The sequence below is a fragment of the Leopardus geoffroyi genome, chromosome B1 (genome assembly GCF_018350155.1).
Source record: "Leopardus geoffroyi isolate Oge1 chromosome B1, O.geoffroyi_Oge1_pat1.0, whole genome shotgun sequence".
NCBI lineage: Eukaryota > Metazoa > Chordata > Mammalia > Carnivora > Felidae > Leopardus > Leopardus geoffroyi.
Window position 1 is genome coordinate 179,569,598 of NC_059327.1, and position 6,722 is coordinate 179,576,319.

Genomic DNA, 6,722 nt, shown 5'->3' on the forward strand with positions numbered 1-6,722 from the left:
CTGTCCCAAAAATAAATAAACGTTGAAAAAAAAAAAAAAATTTAAAAAAAAGACTGAGGCTTCTGATTGCTTCCATTCTGCCTCAATTTTCAGAACTAACCTAAGTTAATCTGAGAATTAAGCCAGTATATATTTTTTAAAATATATATCTGAGGGGTGCCTGGATGGCTCAGTCGGTCGAGCATCCAACTCTTGGTTTCAGCTCAGGTCATGATCTCACAGTTTTGTGAGTTCAAGCCCCGTGTCGGGTTCTGCAATGGCAGCAAGGAGCCTGCTTGGGATTCTCTTGCCCTCTCTCTCTTCCCCTCCCTTTCTCTCTGTCTCTCTGTCCCTCTCTCCCTTTCAAAATAAATAAACTCTTAAAAATAATAAAGAATAAAATATATTCTTTTTTGCTGCTTTTGCCAGAACCAGGCTGACAAGAATGCTATCTCTAGAAGACAGTTATGTACCTGATTCTCTCTGAAAGTTAGGAATGTATAAACTGCCCGATATTTCTCTCATGTCTCAATAAAGCCAAAAACTCTAATGTTAATATTGTTGATGGTTCAAAGAAAATCTTCATATCAAGATAAATTCTTTAGCATTGAAACGTCCAAAGATCACTGAATTCAAGGCCTTCAAATCCAGAGATATTTCACAACAAGTTTTGTTCCTGGTTTTTGCTTTTGCTTTTTCCAGTATTTTCACATAACCAAAAAAGATAACAGAGGTAGAATCTGAAAAACTTTTCACACCTGTACAACTAGATGTGTGACTCCAAAATCAATCTAGTAAGCATTTTAAGGGGCATTGGTGGAAAAGAGACACAGAGATGTGCTGAAAAAATAAAAGAAAAAAGAAAAACATAGCCACATAGCAAACTCATAATGTAAATATAATGGAGGGCAAGATGCCACTGATTGGATGCACTTTACTCTGCATATCTGCACTACAAGAAAAAATCATTAAATTATCCTAAATATGTATTTCTTGCCTTTGTTATTCCTTCTTCTCTCAGTCCATTTAACGATCCAAAAATGAGGTTTTCATCTCTTAACAGTAATACAAAATACCTCATCTGTCTCAGAAATGACTTGCCTGTCTGAGATGGCCACCCCACTGCCTCCAGAATTCAGATAAAGTTCAAGAATGTTAATAATTACTCAACCTAAAGTGCGAGTCCTACTTGTGATAGAAAAATAAGAACGCATACATGAGATCTGTTATTAGTGGCTCCTTTCCCTGCTGGCCTACTTTTTTTTTTTTTTTTTTTAATTTTTTTTTCAACGTTTATTTATTTTTGGGACAGAGAGAGACAGAGTATGAACGGGGGAGGGGCAGAGAGAGAGGGAGACACAGAATCGGAAACAGGCTCCAGGCTCCGAGCCATCAGCCCAGAGCCCGACGCGGGGCTCGAACTCCCGGACCGCGAGATCGTGACCTGGCTGAAGTCGGACGCTTAACCGACTGCGCCACCCAGGCGCCCCACCTGCTGGCCTACTTTTAGTGCCACCATAACTAACATCAGCAGCACATCAATAAAGAAAAAAAATAAAGAAATAGAAACTTGAGAGTCTTTCCAGCCATGGCCTACAGCCACCGTTCTGCTCCAACACAGGTACTGCACCAACCTTGACCTCTCCATGTTTTCCCCAGGTAAATCTTGATTTTTCTGGGTAGTTCCACTTTTTATTCCAAATTCCGATCCCCACGGGTCCCTTTATTTTCAAAAGCCAATCTGTTTGTATGAGGTTGGTCCATCATGCAAAGTCAGTTCAAGAGATTTTCTTTGATTACTCTATATTCTTCCTTTTCCCCCTATTTCCACACTGAAAAAAAAAAAAACACAATGTTTATTAAAAATCACATAGATTAGGCTCTTACATGGCCTCCTCAGCCTTTCTTTGATTTTATCTCGCTTTTTTTCGCAAAAGAAATAAACATGATAACTGTGTTTGCAGCCGCAGCCACGCCCCCTCGCTTGCTAATGCCAGCATCGCCTCTAGGTCGCTGAGCTCCAGCCGAAGAAGGGGGTAAAGGAAGGATGTCTCAGTACCAGGGCTCCTACAGAGCTGACTGCCCGCAAATCGACCGGTGGTAAAGCACTGAGGAAGCAACTGACTACAAGTGGTGCTCACACGAGTGCGCCCTCTACTGGAGGAGTGAAGAAACCTCATCCTTACAGGCCTGGTACCGGGGCACCCCGCAAAATTCGACCTTGTCAGAAGTCCCCTGAACTTCTGATCCTGATCCTCAAACTTCCTTTCCAGCATCTGCTGTGAGAAATTGCTCGGGACTTCAAAACACATCTGGGCCTCCAGAGCGCAGCTGTTGGTGCTTTGCAGGAGGCAAGCAAGGTCTATCTGGCGGGCCTCTTTGAAGACACCAACCTGTGTCACGTGCCAAACGTGTAACAATTAGGTCCAAAGATATCCAACTAGCACACCGCGTATGTGGAGAATGTGCTTCAGAAACCACCCTGATGGAAAACATTTCATTCTAAAAAAAAAAAAAAAATCTCTTCTTCCTGTTATTGGTGGTTCTGAACGTTAGATATCGCCCCCGCCACCCCCACCATGGGGTCAAAAGTACCTAAGTATATGATTGCAAATAGAAAACTGGGGGACAGAAATCAGGCATTGGCAGTGTCTCCATTTTCATTTGTATGTGAATTTTTAATATAAATGCGTGCATGAATGCACGTCAAAATGTTTCAGTGAACACGTTTCAGCAATTCAACCTTATAACAATTATAAAAAACCTGTTAAGTGTTTTGGACAATGCCAACACTTGGATTTTTTTAAAACAAGTAAATTTCTTATCGACGACAACTAAATGGTGTTTGTAGCATTTTTATCATACGGTAGATTCCATCCATTCACTCTGCTTTTCTAACTGAGTTGTCCTACATGCAAGGACCTGTTTTTAATGCTGTCTTCTGTGCTGTTCCTGTAAGTTTGCTATTAAAATGCATTAAACTATAAAACAAAACAAAACAAAAAACCGTAAGTCCAAGAAATTTACATTTTTATAAAGGTCTCCCTCTAGTCCTCTCTATTTCCCTAACGCTCAGGTTTGAAAAATAAAAAACTCCTATTGAAGCACACAAATTTATGGACATAACTTTATTTTCATGATTAGAGCCAACTCAATAAATAGTTGGTCAATTCTCCTGCTGAAACAGTTAAAAATGCTGGATTATCATACATTTAAAAATTGTTTAATTTTATCGGTAGCCAGGAAATTGAAATCTTAATGCCAAAATCTAAGTGAACTCACAGAGGTAAGTGAACCATAAAACCCTCTTTCACCTCAAGGCTATTTACTCACTTATATTCTTCAGCTTTAGTTTCTGCATCCTTTTGGGAGAAAAGACACAGGTAATAAAACTTAGGTTTCTTCTTAGCGAGAACTCCCTAAGGTGATACATCATTAGCCTAAGAGTGAAATAGAAGGAAAATCCGTCACTCGCCAGTACCCTCATCCTTCCACCTCTGCATAAGAAGAGGAAAATTTACCTGTCTCCTGCACTTGTGCTCAAGATAGGGAGAAAGATGTAAATAAATGTAAAACAATAAAACAAAAAACAAAGAGAATTTTGTCCTGTGAGATGTTCTAACCATAAGCCAAGTTTGAAATCAAATTCATCCTGGAGAGATGATGTGGAAGGAAAAAAAAATCATGCAAAATTCGGTTTAAAATTATCCCTGGATTGCCAGTATCTCCAGGATTGGGATCCTGGGAGTAGGAAATAGAAATCATCTTAAGAAAAAGAAGAAACTACTTCACAATCAGGTACGAAACAACTCTTACTAGTAAAATTCCAGAGACTATAAACATATAATACATGCAAGTCCTATCAACACAGAATTTTATAACTAATAGAAACAAACAACACTTTTAATATGAGAAATAAGAGTAACATGGGACATTTTCAGACAGGCGAACCCAAGCTGCTGTGAATGGATTTTATCAAAAAGAGATTCCATAGTGTATAATATAAGTAAAATGGCATTGGTTTCAAAAAGGTCTAAAATATTAGTTCATGAATAAGGATAACATAAGTACATGGGCGCCTGGGTGGCTCAGTCGGTTAAGCATCCGACTTCGGCTCAGGTCATGATCTCATGGTCCATGAGTTCGAGCCTCGTGTCAGGCTCTGTGTTGACAGCTCGGAGCCTGGAGCCTGCTTGAGATTATGTGTCTCCCTCTCTCTCTGCCCCTCTCCTGTTCATGTTCTGTCTCTGTCTCAAAAATAAATAAACATTAAAAAAAACTTTTTAGGGGCGCCTGGGTGGCTCAGTTGGTTAAGCGTCCGACTTCCGCTCAGGTCACGATCTCGCGGTCCGCGAGTTCGAGCCCCGCGTCGGGCTCTGGGCTGATGGCTCAGAGCCTGGAGCCTGTTTCCGATTCTGTGTCTCCCTCTCTCTCTGCCCCTCCCCCGTTCATGCTGTGTCTCTCTCTGTCTCAAAAATAAATAAACGTTAAAAAAAAAAAAATTAAAAAAAAAACTTTTTAAAGGATAACGTAAGTACATAGACATCCAATTAATTGAATAAATGATAATGTCTTGAGAGTTTATAAGACATAATAGAAATAATTTATACCAATAAAATTTTATAAACTAGAGGAAAGATGATTAAATTGTTCCAACATTCCTAAAGTGTCTAGAAGGATAGAATTTTTATAAACTTTAGAGTTCTATATATTAAATTGTTTAAAATTTCTATCGTAACCACTAAAATAAAATGAGTAAATGGAGAAAAACGGTTTAAGGAAAAAAAAAAAAAAACTTAAGTAATCAATCAATCAAAACAAAACAAAATGAGGGTAAGGAAGGGGAAAAGAAAAGAGATGAGTCAAATAACCAATGATATTAAATAATAATCCAGAATGACAAATACCAGATTGAAAAATGTCAAAGCTACAATATTAATATACCACAGAGGATATGAAACAGTAAGACTACTTGCCAATTAACATATATTTGTGAGTATACATTGGTGTAACCACTTTGGAAACAATTTAGCATTAACTTATAAAATTGAATATGTAGAGAGCTTTTAAATAAACACGTCAAACCTAGGTTTATACTAGAATAGCCTTATATATATGCATCCCAAAACATATGTAATAATTGCACTGTTTGGTGGAAACATCCTGGATATAACCATCAAGGGTATGATCGATTGGGGTGCCTGGGTGGGTCAGTTGGTTAAGTGACTGACTTCAGCTCAGGTCATGATCTCGTGGTTCATGAGTTCAAGCCCCACATTGGGGTCTGTGCTGACAGCTCAGAGCCTGAAGTTTGCTTCAGAATCCCTGTTTCCCACTCTCTCTGCCCTCCCCACCCCATAATCGCTCTCTGTCTCTGTCTCTCAAAAAATGAACAAACGTTAAAAAATTTAAAAAAGAGTGTCATCGATGAATAAGGGGCTATAGAGTTAATCAAAATAATTCCATATCTGTAAAAATGAATTAATCAATGTTGCATTCAACTACATGGATGAACATTAGAAAGAGCATTGAGAGAAGGCAAATGATTTTCTATGAAGTCCCCCAACTTGTAAAATCATGTACTCTCTAGGGATACAAATCTAATTACTAAAATTCAAAAAAATAAATACAAATTATAAACCAAAAATTCAGTTAATGCTTCATGCTAAAGTGGAAAGAGACTGGGATGGCAGATGTGAGGTGATATCAGTGTTGCTTTTCTTTCTTCTTTGACATGGATCGTTATATTTTTATCTTTAAAGTTTACTTCTACTTTATTAATATTTTTATATCTAATAATGAAGAAAAAAAGTAGAAATTCCTGTATAAAATAGAAGTTATATGTGAGGTTTATGCTTTTAGGGCAAAGTCTTTCTTAGTAGACTCTGGGCCCCTGTTCACCCAGCCACTCCCCAAAATGTTGTGAACATTTTTATATTAATCTTATCCTCCAACCTGTGTTTGTCAGCCTTCTTTTTTTTCTCTGTTATGTCATTGTATCTGTTATCCATTTAAGCATCTGTGTATTTATTGATAGTGACAGATATTCTAAGAACTCATAAGCATGTGATGAAATGCATTTTTATTTTTGGAAATATATAAATATATATTAACAAAAGACTGATATTTTCCCCATGTGATACCACTGTTCTTACATGTTTTGATTTCCTCTATAAAGTTTTGATTTGGTGCTGAATGTGGAATTAAAACTCAAAAACTGTCCATTGGCTTTCTTTTCTTCTTTCTTTCTTTCTTTCTTTCTTTCTTTCTTTCTTTCTTTCTTCCTTCTTTCTTTCTCTCTTCTTTATTTCTTTTTTTTTTTCTTTTTTTCAGAAATCTTTTTATCCCTTTGCTATAAATTTTGAGGTTTGGAGACTCAGGACTCCACATGCACTAAAATTGTGGTTTAAACTTTAAAGTTTTGTTTAGAGATTTTTTTAATGTATGCTGTGGCTGTTCAATACATCCCACATCTTTCAACTTTTGTCTTGCAAAATGAAAGATTATCATTGTATACTGTATCATCTAGCATTTTGGTCTATTCATTTATCTTTATTCTCTTCTGACAGGCAAAAAAAAAAAAAAAACAGAAACAAAAACAAAAACAAAACAAAAAAAAAAAAGAGCTTTAGGTTTTATACTATCTTTTGGGCACGTAAAGAAGTTGAAGGGAAACTAGAACACATCCAAAACTGTACCCTTAGGTCAATGTGAAACGAGTATAAAGTGATTAATAACTGAAT

General features: G+C 37.1%; 1 pseudogene; it reads left to right on the plus strand.

Annotated features, from left to right (window-relative positions):
• The first annotated feature begins 1,567 nt into the window (after positions 1-1,567).
• Positions 1,568-2,533, plus strand: LOC123596477 (annotated as a pseudogene).
• The last annotated feature ends 4,189 nt before the right edge of the window (positions 2,534-6,722 follow it).